The sequence below is a fragment of the Paroedura picta genome, chromosome 5 (assembly GCF_049243985.1).
Source record: "Paroedura picta isolate Pp20150507F chromosome 5, Ppicta_v3.0, whole genome shotgun sequence".
In the NCBI taxonomy this organism is placed as follows: domain Eukaryota; kingdom Metazoa; phylum Chordata; class Lepidosauria; order Squamata; family Gekkonidae; genus Paroedura; species Paroedura picta.
Window position 1 is genome coordinate 35,771,296 of NC_135373.1, and position 15,141 is coordinate 35,786,436.

A 15,141-nucleotide genomic window follows, 5' to 3' on the forward strand; every position below is an offset into this window, starting at 1 on the left:
GCTGGGAGGGGCAATGGTCCTATTCTCTCCCCATAACTGCCCATTTAGGCTTGTCAGTTGGACTGGCCTAGAAGAAATGGAGGAAAAGGGAATTTTTCTATCTCGTTCTAGCAATTCCAGACAAGATGGAGATTCTAGTCCAAGTAATGAATCCAATGACTTTCCATATCAAGCCACTGTCAGTCTGATCTCTCTGTGTACTAGCCTGCACAGTTCCAAGTATGTGCCAAGCATATGGGGGTGCCTTCTTGAGGACTGCCTTTTATTATGGGGGCATTTGCCAGGGTAACATTATATTCATTATTTTTAAACAGACTTTGTTAAGATAAAAAGTATAAAGAATCAAGTAGCATTCTCTGTATATTCTAAAATGTTATTTTAAATATGGATAGCCTTGTATCCTGTTTGAAGTTATATGATAATGATTTAGCCAAGAATGTCCCCCTTTATCACTTAGGACATCTGAAGAAATGAGCAGTGACTCACAAAAGCTCATACCCTGCCACAAATGTTGTTAGTCTTTAAGGAGCTACAGCTGGTTTCAGGATGAGAATGTGTGTTGATTGAGAGCATCTTTTGAGAAGGGGCTCCTTGCCTGTGATCTGCATACTCTGTGGTAAGAAACTTACAAATTCATGTGATTGCTGTTCTTTAACTATCTATGTAACAGTGATGTATGATCCATTGCTTTGTTGATGTAAATCTGTTAACAATGCAATAATTCTGCTTTTATAAAAAGAGCTTAGAATGGAAACAAAGATTCACTAACAGTGTTTATTTGTAGATTCAAATGAGTAGCCGTGTTGGTCTGAAGTAGCACAATAAAATCAGAGTCCAGTAGCACCTTTAAGACCAACAAAGATTTATTCAAGGCATGAGCTTTCGTCTGACGAAGGGTGCTTGCACTCAAAAGCTCACGCCTTGAATAAATCTTTGTTGGTCTTAAAGGTGCTACTGGACTCTGATTTTATAGTATTTATTTGTGTACTATACCCATAGAACAAGAGCCTCTTGTGGCACAGGGTGGTAAGGCAGCCAACATGCTGTCTGAAGCTCTGACCATGAGGCTGGGAGTTTGATCCCAGCAGCCAGCTCAAAGTTGACTTAGCCTTCCATCCTTCTGAGGTCGAGGTCAGTGAAATGAGCTTGCTGGGGTGTAAAACGGTAATGACTGGGGAAGGGAATGGCAAACCACCCTGTATTGAGTCTGCCAAGAAAATGCTAGAGGGTGTCACCCCCAAGGGTCAGACATGACTCGGTGCTTGCACAGGGGATACCTTTACCTTACCCATAGAACAAACATACACCGTTACTGAAGAGTATCTCTAGTTAGCAGTTAGAATAGGAAAGCTAACTGGACACCTTGGGTGGACACCTTGGGTTTCTTAAGTGCATGCCTATACCTGAACCAGGCCTGACCAGAGTCATCCAGAACAGGAAGGAAAAAAATTACTAATGGGAAAAGCAACTTTGCTATTAAAAACAGTGTCAAGTCTCCGATCAATCATTTGTGAACACTGCAAGGGAAAACAATTCTTACAGTTATATGGCTCCTCAAACTATTATTGCTGCCATAAACAGGAGGAGGGGGGAGTGAAAGCCAACAAACGTTTATTGCATTTCATCACACACTATAATAAGAAACAGATTCTCAGCACAATGGTTTTCTTTTGGGGATGTCAGTAGCAGCTCCAAACCTCTGATTTCTACTTTGTGGGTTTGCTATGTTTGTTTTGTAAGCCAGTTTCCTCCTGGTCTAATGTCTGGAAACAAAATTCAGCTTGACCATGTAAATATCTATTAGCTGCTCAGGGACCATGTCGATCCTCATGTTGATAATTGAACGTTTGGTGGGCAGAGCAACAATAAAAAGCCCAATAACTGACTGCAGTCATCCAAGACACAGGTTTATTATTTCTCCAGGAAGTAGGTAGAAAGAGGTCTGGAACAACTATTGACATCCCTAAAAGATGTATAATACAATCTTATTTTTATTCAGGAGATGTACAATGTGAACTTATTTATTTAAAAGATTTCTGTGCCATATCTCCAGGGTCCTGCTTCAGGGCACTTATAATTACAATGATAAATTATCAACAGCTAGCGATTATAATGAGCCCAGAACTTAAATGGGTGGTATAAAAATCCAAATAAATAAATATATATATACACACACAAACACATACATACATATATACACATATATATATACATATATAACTGCCTATAAAAAAAGACCTAAGGTCAGAAGAACATATAACCTTTGGAAAGATAAAACACCTAATTAAAAGCTTGGATTAAAAGATGTATTTTGGCTTGGTGCCTAAAAGACAGTAAAGGAGATACCAAGCAAACCTTAAGGGGAAGTAGGGTTGTCAGCTCTGGGTTGGGAAATACTTAGAGATTTTGGGGGTGGAGCCTAAGTAGGGTACCATTTGGGGAGAGGAAAGAGATCAATGAGATGTAATGCCATATGATACACCTTTCAAAGCAGGCATTTTCTCAAAAAGAACTAATCTGTCACTTGGAGACCGCCTGGAGTTTGGCAACTCTAAAAGCAGGAAGTCTTCCTTCCTATTTACCTATCTATCCATTTTTACCCTACCCTTCCTCAAAGGAATTCAGGGCACCAGGCATGGTACTACTCCCTTCATTTTATTCTCACATCAACCTTATAAGGCAGCTGATACTGAGAGAGGAAAAGAGAATGTCCAGAAGTCACCCTGGAGTGCACCTCACAGATTCAGTGTGGTTTTAGTTTCTCAGGTCCTCAGCACATAGCTTTTCCACTTGCGAGTGGGCATTACTTAAAACAGGCATATGGAAAATAAAAGTCTCTTTGACTGTTTGAAATCAATGTATTAACACTTATACTACAAGGTTGTGTGTCAAATAATCAATTTCTTCAATGATCACTCAGTACCTATACCAGTCTTCTCAATGAAGGCAGGTCAGAAAGTATTTAATCCAGGTCCTGGGGAAAACCTTGCATCATGTCCACGAATCACTTAATGTTCTCTTTAAAGAACTTTATTTAAAATCTATTTAGTTATTCTTTAACTGATAAAAATCAAGAATCACAGCAATATGAAAATATTAGCAAGTATAAATAAGAAAATGAATAAAATACATGTCATCTTGTCTTCTACCTATACTGCATTTGTAATTAAAATTCTGACCAAGTCTATAGAGATCAGTTCCCCTGGAGAAAACAGCTGCTTTGGAGGATGGACTCTATGGCATTATAACCTACTGAGGTCCATCCTCTTCCTAAATTCTACTTTCTTAAGGCTCCAACATCAAATTGGCAGGAATTTCTCAGCCTAGAGTTGGCCACTCTATCCTGGAAGTAAGCCTCCTCAAGGTCAGTGAAATGTACTTTTGAATAAACATGCTGCATTTGTGAAAGCCTTCCATCCATATTAAAAACATGCAATACAATTCCCAAATCTTCCCCCAGAACCTCCTGCAAATCTAATCTGATTTAGGATATATTTCTCTAATTTTCACACATTGTCGGCCTTCCAAATTCATATATGGATTTCTGACACAATCACATCTCAAAAATACCACCAGAAATATTACATTAAAAAAAAAGTCTTAGAAGAATCACTCCTGTAATTTTGATGAATCATACTCTTTGGTGAAATGCATTTCCCCTATTCACTTGTTCATGGGTTTTGTGCTTCCCCCTACTGCTATGACAGCAGAACAGGCAAGAAACATGGTTACTACAGAAGGCAGATAGCTAGGAGCCTTTGCATGTGAAGCTAATTTCACTCTCTTTTCAAGTCCACCTGAATCACATCTTCCATAAATATGCATCTCCTGACATACACAGAATAGAAGCTATCCCTAATGTCTACCTATAGTGAGAACACAAGGTAAATCATGTTGAATCAGACAGACCATCTATGTGCCTACATCAGTTCATCAGACGCCTCTAGAAAGATTATAAAAAAGGTGCAGAAGCCAAAGTCTCCAATTATTCTCAAGCTAGTGGTATTCAAAGATACACTGCTTCTGACTCTGAAGACTGCATTCAACCATCATAGCTCTCAAATTTTAATAGGACATACTAAAACAGGAGACAAGACTGCCTCATGTGGAACCAGATTAAGTTGGGTAAATCATATTTGTCTGAAGTAGCAAGACAATGTTTAAGTACAGTGGCACCTTTAACACAGTTTTATTTGAAGTACAAACTTTTGAGTGCAAGGACACTTCTTCAGTGCTCACACATGAAAGCTGATAGATTGTGGTATAAGCTGGGGGTCATCAATCCCCGGTCCGCGGCCCGGTACCAGGGCTGCCAAGGCCTCGGTAGAGAGGCACTGGCGGCCACGCCTGCCTCTCCCCCCCCCCCCGCAGTGAAAAACTCACCAGGTCGCGAGAGAAGCGGCCACCAAATCGGCCGCTTCGCTCACAGCCCGGCTAGCTTCTTGCTGCTACAGGGTGGGGAAAGAGGCAGGCGCAGCTGCTGGCACACCGGCGGACACAAACGCACATGCGTGGAGCTGCCGCACATGCGCGTTAGCGCCCCTGGTGGAGAAAACGTGCATGCGCAGCGCCCGGGCCACCGGCTCTTCTCCACCCCCGGAGGCGGTCCCCAACCAGCAAAAGGTTGGGGACCACTGATCTATGGCACGTTCTTTGTTTGATTTTCTTTTTAAGCAGCAGTAACTATCTAAATATAACCTACCATTCTTCCCTTGGAAGAAGGAAGCCTAAGCAGCCTACATTAGCCTCCATTTTATTATCACAACAACCCTGTGAGGAAGGTTAGGCTAAGAGAATACCTGACTAGGGTGAAATTCAGTTCGTGATTTGTGGCTGAGCAAGTAACTCATACGAACCGGGAGGCTGGCTCATGAACCGATGCTGTTCGCGTCTGTTTGTGAGCCATTTCAAGTTTATATCCCTGCTTACTGCTTCCCACAGCTTTTGTGGAGAGCAGAGAGCAGGGGGGGGGGCATTTAAACCAACAACTGATTGGTAGGCCCACTGCTCAGCTTTCTGTCCCCTGTGAAAAATTGGTGATGAACTTGAGTTCATCAGCCGGTTCATGTCCATCCTTATAATTAATCCACGGTCACCTAGCTAACTTCCATGGCAGGTGTGAACCTGGGTCTCCCGGATCCGAATCCAATCATCTATCCAGCATACCACACTGGATTGTCAAAGAGGATGATAGGCTTAAGCCACATCCATTACTTCCTCCCACATTTAGGATTAAGAGCATAAGACTCTCAGGACCTCTGGCAGGTTCCCCTCCTTAAATGAAGGGGATGTACGAAGGGAGGGAGGCCTTCAGTGAGTCCTCTGGGGTTGACAGCTTCAGACAGGGAATACCTGGAGATTATTGGGGGCTGGGGGGGGGGGGGTTGAGACTGGGAGGGAGGGGTTGGGGTGTGGATGACATCATGCCACAAAGCCTGCCCTCCAACGCAGCCTGGTTCTCAATTTGTCTACCTACTTGGTTCTACAGGGACACTGATCTCTGCTGCCTGAGAGCCGCTGGAATTCTGGGAGATCTCCAGGCTGCCCCCAGAGGTTGGCAACCAAGAAGTGTCTCCCAAGCAGAGGGAGTGAATCTCTGCCCAATTCCCCTAATCCTCTGTCTCTGGCCCCGAGCCCCTGGTTGGTCACTCTTGCCTGCCCTGAGGCCCTCTGCTGTCCTCAGTACTGGCCTCTCCAAGGCTCCTTCCTGCCTCTGCCTCATTGGCTGCAGGGTTGCCATGGGGATGGCCAGAACCATTCTTGCATCACAGTCTGTCCAGGGGGACATCCTGCCACCCAGCACCGGTGGGGGCATTTGCGCCAAAGATTTGGAGCAGGATGAGGCTACTGCAGCCAAGCGGAGAGTCCAAGTTGGAAGATTTCCAAATAGAAGCGAGAAAACGAGGGAGCCAGTGGGTCTCAACTAGCAGAGTAAAAGTGGAGTCCCACAGCACCTTCACGCCCAACAAAGTTGTATTCCAGGTGGGAGCGTTTGTGTGCATGGCTGAGGAAGCATCCATGAGCACGAAAGTTCCCACCTTGAGTCAAACATTGTGGGGCCTAAAGGCTGAAGAAAACAAGGAACCCCTGTGTGAGGAGGCTACTCCATTAATGAACCAAAAAACCCTCAAAACTTCTTCTGAGTCTAGCCAGGATGACCTCGGGAGTTGAATGGGAAGCTAGACAACATTTACAATTCATGTGAGCCCAGCCAAAGGCTCCATCTCAGTTAATTCCTTGCTTAGGGTCCCCTCCAGGTTTCTAGACACATCTCTCAGGTAAGGAAACACCTTCTCCCTCTCCTCCCTGAAAAGCCAGCCTCCGGGGGAAGCGTAGAAAGGATGTTTCAGGGTCAGTCCGGAGAGGGAGGTCTCACCCTAGCTGGTGTGTGATCCTGAATCATTAACTAGCTCAGTTTTCTCTAATTCCTCTTTTTCTCCAGAAATAGATGGGTTCCTTCTAAAAGGAAGAAAAATGAATATTTTTGGAACATCTGCCCCCCAGAGTGGAGAACTTGGCCGCCTTCCGCCAATTTTTAAAAACAACGGTAAGAACCTCCAGCTGCACATGAGCAGGGAGAGGGTGTGCCCCAACTGAGAATACTTTGGGAGTCCGGAGCTGGCAAGTGCCACAAGCTCCCTCCGAGGCCTTAACTCTGCCTGATGTTCTGACTGTTGCCCAAGGGAAGAGCCCGTGGAAGAGCTTGGGGGGGGGCATTTTCCCCCAGTGACTATGTTCATTTTGCTGTTCTTGATTTTCATTTCCAGAGGCGGCCAGGAAGATCCCACCGCAGCTGGAGGATCGGGGTGTGGGCTGCTTCAGCCTGGTGGGGGCTGGTAAGGGCGGCCCTGGCTCGAAGCGGGTAAGCTTAAAGCTACCCATCCGAGAGCCAGGGCCCCTCGCCTCCCCCCGAACAGCAGCTCCACCCCACGGAAGACCTCCGCTCTTCCCCCCAGTTGAGAACACCACCCTGGTGTCTCGGCACCAGGGTCTGAGGGGGAAGAGCGGCTCACTCCAGCCACGGCAGGGTGTCCCACTGCCGGGGTGGAAGCAGAGGCGGTAGGAGGGCGGAGGTGAGTATGGTCATTTTCTACTCCCACACTGAGAAACACATTTCTACCAATTACACTTCAGATACACAGCTCAGGAGTAGGTCCATGTGTGTCAATCTGACACCTCACTTATCTTAGCACAGAGTGCCCTGTCATAAAAACACAAGAGAAACCATGCAGGATCAAGCCCAGCCGACCTGGGGCACATCAAGTCAGACACTTGGTGGTCAAAACCAAGTGGACATGAGGGCCAGACCTCTCAATGCCCTCCTACCATTGCCCCTAAAGCAGCAGCAGTGTGTAGAACATTTCATTACGTGCTGAAGGAGAGATTTATTATGAGGCAATAGGGCCCCTGTGCTCCATTCTAACTCCTGGGTGATGTCAACAGATTTCACGATGTGCTGGCGGGTTAGAGAGAGGCAAGACTTTTAGTGGCCAGGGTGGCCCAGATGTTCTCAGTGCACAATGTGTGATGCTGGTATATCGGTCTCTTTAACCTACAGGGGACCATCAGGACAACAAGCCAGGAGACAACGTCAGCAACGGCAGGACCATCGCTGTCTCCTGGTGCTCTGATTTGGACAACTTGGCTGGCCCATTTTGTTTGTTAATGTCTAATTCATTAAAATGTTCATAAGTGATATTGCTCTTTCTCTACCTGTTTCATATTATCTTTTAGTGTGATAATGTCTTTTTTTTACTTTATTCATCGGCTACTACTGCTAGGTAGAAAATTAAGGAGACCCCAGTGTGTGTGTGTGTGGGGGAAATTTAGCATTAGATGTGGTTGAGGGCATTAGTTTTACTCCGGCATGACCAAAAACAGCTCTGGGATTTCAACCCATGCACTGAGGGAGGGAGGGAGGGAGGGAGGGAGGGAGGGAGGGAGGGAGGGAGGGAGGGAGGGAGAGAGAGAGAGAGAGAGAGAGAGAGAGAGAGAGAGAGAGAGAGAGAGAGAGAGAAAGAAAGAAAGAAAGAAAGAAAGAAAGAAAGAAAGAAAGAAAGAAAGAAAGAAAGAAAGAAAGAAAGAAAGAAAGAAAGAAAGAAAATGTTCTGCTTCTGTGTGAAAAAGAGAACCAGTATAGTCAATTAAGCATCCTGTGTCTAATCTGCAATTATTAAAATACAGCCAGGAAAATAAATGTTTTGTGATGCTGAATCTTGTGGTAAAAGATAGAATTCCTGCTCCATCAGCTGCCAGGATATGGGAATGCACATTTGTGTGTTATCAAAGAGAGAGCCATAACGATGATGAGGCCACCAACATTGTTCTTTGGCTTGACCAAACTACAGCTTTCCTCATCACCTGGTTCAAGTATCTTTCCATTTTTCATCCTTAATAATTCGAAAGCTTGGTTCTTGCATATAGCACGGACAGCACTAGCTTCCTTAGTCAGGAAGGTCCCCTTGACTTGCAATTCTTTCAGTGCCCAGGTCTGATCACATCTTAATAGCCAGAACAGTGATATGTCAGACTTGGAACAGAGAGACCCAGGTTCAAATACCCACAATGCCATGGAACTGGGTGAACTGTGTGCCAGTTAAACACTCTCGGCCTACCTCACAGGGTTGTTGTGGGGGGGAAATACAGATGAGAGAAGGACAAGCTGTTTTGGGTCCCCATTGGGGAGAAAGGTGTGGGATAAATAAAGTAAATAGATAAATAGTGTGGTTAGAACTCCTTTCCTATACACACAGCATTATGTTCAGGACAGAGCATCATGCAAATACTTTGGTTGGAGATTTGGGGATGGAGCTTGGGGAGGACTGGGACCTCAGAGGGGGTACAGTGTGATAGAGTCTACCCTCCAAAACATCCATTTTCTCCAAGGGGAACTAATCTCTGCCATCTGGAGATGAGCTATAATTCCAGGGGATTCCCAGGTCCCACCTGGAGGGTGGCATCCTTAGCTGGTAAAGACTTATCCTTAGATAATAAAGTATTTCTGTTAGCCATCAGCCAAGATCAGCCTTAAGCTACCCAGTGGTATATCCTGCCTGTTCTATTGTCAAAGAGACTTTTCTTGATGGGGAATATAACCTCCCATCTTGGGCTGGGCAGGCTAATGACTCTGGACAAATAAGGAAGAAAAAGTTTTAAGCTGAGATATGAAGATAGCAAGCCTAAATATGTCCTTTAATAAATGTCCCATTTTATTCAATGGGGCTTACTCCCACAATATCCTTCTCTTAGAAAAAGTCCACCCTCAGTGTTACCTTCTCTCTCAGCAAGAGATGTAGTTAGGAATCTTTGTCTCTCCTCCCTTTTCTCTACCAGGAGTCTCAAAGTTGCTTACAATCGCTTTCCCTTCCTTTCCAGATGCTCTGTGAGGTAGGTGGGGCTGAAAAAGCCCTGACATTACTGCTGTGTGAGAACAGCTCTATCAGAGTTGTGACAAGCCCAAGGTCACCCCACTGGCTGCATGCAGAGGTGTGGAGAATCAAATAGGCTCGCCAGATTAGAAGCTGCCACACTTAACCAGGCACCAAGCTGGCTCCTTAACTCAAGACAGGATCAGTATTAAACAATATTTTACAAAGTCACCAAAGGCTCTCTTTACAGTCAGCAGAACTTAAATCTCTCCAGATCTTTACAGGTCTCTCTAGTTGTCTAATTGGCCCTGAAATTTCCTACATAAGAAAGGAGAGGGGAATATAGTTAGTTTCCTGAGCCCAGTGCTTCAGTTACAAAACTCCTCTATAGATTCACTCTTGGGCCATCTGGAGATCTCATTCATGGGGAGTCAGAGGCAGGAGTTATCCAGAATAAGCCTGCAAAACTGTGAAGCAGCACAAAGGAATCTTTTTCAGTGACATTTCTTGTTTTCCAGCTCATGAGAGCAGGCTTTTCGGACACATAGAGAGGACCAACAGAAAAAGAAAAGATTCGGCTAGCCGAAGAATGGATTGGGTCATTACAAAAGGGGAGATAGAGTCACGTCCTGAAGCAGTCTCTGGTGCCTAAAAATTCCTCTTCACGCAGAAAGCCAATTCGGCAAACAAGAGGATCTTTCCCCTTGTCATTTGGTGTGCCTTTTTGTTAATGCGCACAAATAATTCTGCCTTTGAAATTGCCATTTTAAGTTAATTATCTAATTTGGGATTGTAGAAATAAATAATAAATCTTTATCTTTATAACCTGCCCCTTCTAAACGCACCGGGCTCACCAACCCCTTGCCAGGTTCTTTTAGAAAATGGATTTGGGCAGGTGTGGCTTTTATCCAGCCAGGTATCTGATTAACCAGAGGAGATCTGATTGGTGGTGCAGATTTTTTTAAACATTGCTTTGGCAGCAGTTGCCACCACAGCACAAAGATCATGCTGTTAAACTGTGGCAGCCACTTTGCAGCAGGCTCCACCTCCTTCAGCAGCCATTGCACGGCAGCCAGTTGGGGGCTGTGCCCACCACACTGGGCCAGAATTGCAAATGTGCCCACTGACTCAAAAAGACAGAGGTCCCCCCTGTTTTAGTCAACAAAGAGATAACAGCCTTAAAAGTCCATAGCTTATATCCATCGACATGCAGTTCTGAAGCGGTACGGTCCGATCGGCCGCCTCATTGTTTTATTTACATGAAAGCCAAGATCTGCCATGCCGAAGAGCCCAAATGCCATGCTGCCTTGTGGCCGGGCTTACACGTAAGGCACCCAGGTTTACTAGCTTGCTATGCCAGTTGAGCATCTATTCTAGCAAACTCTATTTCTTCTGCACGTCGAGACCCATCTGCAAGGAGCCCAATTCAAACAAGATATTGGAAAAGAGAAGAGAGAGACAGAGAATAATCAACACTGTGGAAGTAGCTGCTGCGGAAGCACCATTAATTTAATCTGCACAGCCAATCAGAAGCTGTGTCAGGCGAGAGTCCCGCCTCCTTTCTGAAAGGGCTTGGTGGGCACCACAAAAGCTGTTATTGGGCATGAAGAAATATACCATGTGGCAGAATTTGCTAATTACAATAAACAACAAATAACAAACTTATCACAGTTCCTTCCTTCGATGAAAATATCTATTCGCCGAATTTGCTTGAAGGAAAAAAAAGATCTGAAAATGTTTCGGCATGTGTCTTCTTCAGTTCAGTTCTGCCAGTCTGTGAATGAACTATTCCAGTCTGTGGAATTCCAGTCAGTTCAGTTCTGCCAGTCTGTGAATGAACTAATAAAATGAGCGACTTCTACAAAATGGAAAATCTTACATGAGTCTATAAAATAAGCAACAAAGCTCTATTTAAACAATCTATTGTGAAAAGATGGTTGATAACATCTACCAAATTGTACAAATGATGAAAACATCTACTAGGTTATTAACTGTAACATGAAAATAGTTACGTGGTCATAAAAATGCAAAGAGAAATCCTAACTAGAGCAAAAACTCTTGAAAAACAATAAACTCACCCTAAACGGTTGTATATCCCATTCAAAACATTCAAATGCTGATATGTCATTGGGCACTACAGCACCTTTGAGTTCCATGATGGGGACCCCTGGCTTACATATTAAAAACCTAGCAGATTGTGTTTGCACAGTGGGTCTTCTAGGCTAGCGATCCCCAACTTGTGGGCCGCGGACCACATGTGGTCCTTCGACTAACTGGAGGTGGGACCCGAAGGACGCCTTCTTCCCCCCCCAGCCCTTTACTTCATCCCCCCCAGCCCTTTACAACACACTTCATTGTTGTGGCGTGTCTGTTTCTTATTTTGAAGGGATGTTTAAACATTACCATAGCTATCAGAGAGTGCTAGGGCATTGGTTGAGAGTAGAGGAGTAAACTATCCCCCCCACCGGACCTCAGTAAAAGGCGTTGAGTGGTCCCCGGTGATAAAAAGGTTGGGGACCACTGTTCTATGCCATCTAGAAAACTGAGAGGGTGAACAAAGGGGGGGGGGAGGGACTCTTGAATACAATCCCAGGTCTCAAATTCATACTAGTTTCCCTGCTTGGTGATAGGCCTATTTAGCGAACTGGGGGTTGGGGACCACCGCCATAGATGTTTATCTATGGCAGTGGTCCCCAACCCCCAGTCCGGGGACCGGTGCCTGTCCGTGGATCAGTCAGTACCGGGCCACGGCTCCTCCTCGTCCTCCTCCCTGGCTGCTGCCTCGGGGGTTGCCCTGCCACTCTGCTGCCGGCTCACCTTTGCTGCTCTCCAGCGGCTGCCATGGCTGGGGCTGCCCCTCGGTGTGGCACCGCACAGCTGCTCCTGGCAGCGCCCCCCAGTGGGTAGCGGGAAGTCACTGGCGCTGGTGGGAAAGCAAGTGGAGCAGCGGCTGAGGCAGAGGCAGCGACGTACCTCGGCAAAAGTCTACCCCCCCGCCGGGCCTCAGTAAAATTGTCAAGCGTTGACCGGTCCCCGGTGATAAAAAGGTTGGGGACAATTGGTATAAGCTAACAGTACCCCCCCTAGAGGTATTGCTGGGGACTGCTAGAAATGGGACGTTTCTGTTGTATCTTTATTGTACAGTGTTTGATATTGTTGTATTTTATGGTTTTATGTCAGGGGGTTTTAATGGGATTTTTAAGGTTTTTATCTGACATTTTTATCTGACATTTGTAACCTGCATTGAGTCTTTAGGGAGTAACGGGAAATAAATTGCAATATAATAACAATAACAATAACAACAACAATAATAATAATGTAGTGGTTAAAAATGGCAGCTTCTAATCTGGTAAACCAGGTTTGATTCCCCGTTCATCCTTGGGCTCCTCACAGCCCTGATAGTGCTGTTCTGACTGAACATTAATATCAGGGCTCTCTCAGTCTCACCTCCCTCACAGGGTGTCTGTTATGAAGAGAGGAAGGGAAGGCAATTGTAAACTTCTTTGACTCCTTCGGGTAGTGAAAAGCAGGGTATAAAATCAACTCTTCTTCTTCTTGAATAAAACTTTGTTGGTATTAAAAGTACCACTGGATTCAATCTTTGTTCATATGGAAACAATATGCGAGATCTCTGAAGACCCACTGAAATACTGCAAAGGTACAAAAACCTCACAAAAAAACAAGGAACAGATCAAGAGGAATAAAAGACAGGTGCTAGGGTTAGGACAGGTGCTGGAGCTAGGCACCACATTTTTATATTTTAATGTTAATATTTTATATATGTTATTTGTTTTCATGCTGTTTTTACCTTTTTGGATTTAAGTCACCACAAGACACTCTGGATGAACAGCACTTTAAAAAAATCTAATAAACAAATAAACAATCTTCAATTTTGATAACAACTCTGACCTGCTCCATGAATTACTATAGTGGTGAATACCAAGTCAACACAAGACTTACCCAAAGTTCCTTTCTTTCTCCTTCACATGTATATATTGGGGCTGCTTACAGATAAGAGAGATGTGAGCCGCAGCCAAGGAGCTCTTCTCCCAAGGATGAGACTTGTCCACGCCAGGCTAGGCAGCTGTTCTGTCTACTGAACAGTGGGCTGGAAGCAAGTTGGGTGAAATAACAGGATTTCCAACTTTGGGTTGGGAAATACCCAGAGATTTTGGAGGACAGCAAGATTTGGGGATGGATGAGACCTCACTGGTACATAATTATGCAGAGTTCACCCTCCAAAGCAGCCATTTTCTCCAGGGGAACTGATCTTTGTCTCCTGGAGATTAGTTTTAATTCTGGAGATCTCTAGAGCCCACCTGGATGTTGGCAACCCTGAGGAAGTACATAGTGAAGAGATGTTTTGCGGAGTTTTGAGTGGGGGGGGGGGGTAAGAAAGATACACTCCTCCCTGCCAGTAAATTCTATGCAGTTTTTACATTCTGTCCATTACTGCTTATTCGTTCACCATCTTACCTACCCTCAGCAATATGGATCACTGTAGATTTTTTAAACGAAGGAAAGCCTGGACATATACTACAATACCTCTGAAGAAGTGAATCCCACCAAAATCTTATGCTGGAATAAAGTTTCTAGTCCTTAATGGTGCTGCTGGAATTCTTTCAACTGTACTTTTTTGCTGTACAACTATCCTCTCCACACCTTCCCTATGAGGAAGCTATCCCTCATTCACACACGGCCCTTAAGTGGATGATTGCAGCATCAAGCCAAAACTTTATCCTGGTTTACATGTGTGGTGAGATAGGGTGTTGGAAGTCAAGGTGGTAGAATGCCAGATAGCATCATGTCAGATAGCAGATGGAGGGATCACATGGTTCTTTGTATAAAAACTCCCAAAAACCAGCATGTACTGAAGAAACATTGTATTTTAGTCTTTTGCATGTTGGCTTAGAATATGTTGATTATAGCCCATTATGCACGGAGGGGATAGCGCACATTATCACCGATAATGCACGGAGCCAGCTGCAACCGGCCACAGATTCAGTGCATGCTGCCGAAAAAGCCGCGTTAGCGAAACGCAGAAGAAAGCGCAGCTTCCAGGTGACCGGGGCGCAACCAAAAGTGGCGCTGGGATCACCGCATGTATAATCGGTTACTCTGGGTTTTTGCCACCGTTGCGTCCCGCCCCGTGCATAACCGGTGTGCGTCGCGTCTTCCCCCTCCGCGTTTTCCATGTGACTCGAAATCGCCGTTTCAGCGGCCGTGCATAATGGGCCATACAGAGAATCATTAGTCTTAGTGTGTGTGTGTGTGGGGGGGGGGGGATGACTGAAAAATCAAGTAAACCCTTTCCAGGAATCTAGTAAGGTCCATTTTACCACTTATTCCAGTGCAAATCATTCTTTCTTCAGTCCTTCTGTCAACTTTATTTTTTCTTTCTTCTTCCCATCAGCCGTTTCTTCCCTTCCTTCTGCCGTTCTTTCTTTTCATCCTTCTATTTCCTGTCATTCTTTCATTTCTCCTTTCTCTTCTGTCATTTCCCGCCTTTTTGTTCCCTCAGTCGTCTTTTTTCTGCCCTTTGCTTTCCATCCTTCCGCCGTTTGTCTAACGTCTTTTCTTCCCTCTTTCTATTTTATCATCGTCCTTACTCCTCCTGTTAATTCTTCTTCCCTCCTTCATCTTCTGTCGTTATTTTGTTCCTTTTGCCGTCTGTTTTTCAGCCCCCTTTTCCTCCCTCGTAACATTCTTTCCCCGCTTCTTTTCTTCCGTCCTTTTGTTTCCTGCTTTTTGCCATGTCGTCCCTTTCTGCCAA

The 15,141-nt window shown here is 44.9% G+C and overlaps 1 long non-coding RNA gene across 1 annotated transcript; it reads left to right on the top strand.

Moving 5' to 3' along the window:
* Positions 1–459: 459 nt before the first annotated feature.
* LOC143839024 (uncharacterized) lies at positions 460–7,842 on the top strand. The gene is made up of 4 exons (XR_013231528.1): positions 460–616; positions 6,443–6,547; positions 6,768–7,073; positions 7,559–7,842. It is a non-coding gene; the product is annotated as an uncharacterized LOC143839024 (long non-coding RNA).
* Positions 7,843–15,141: the final 7,299 nt, after the last annotated feature.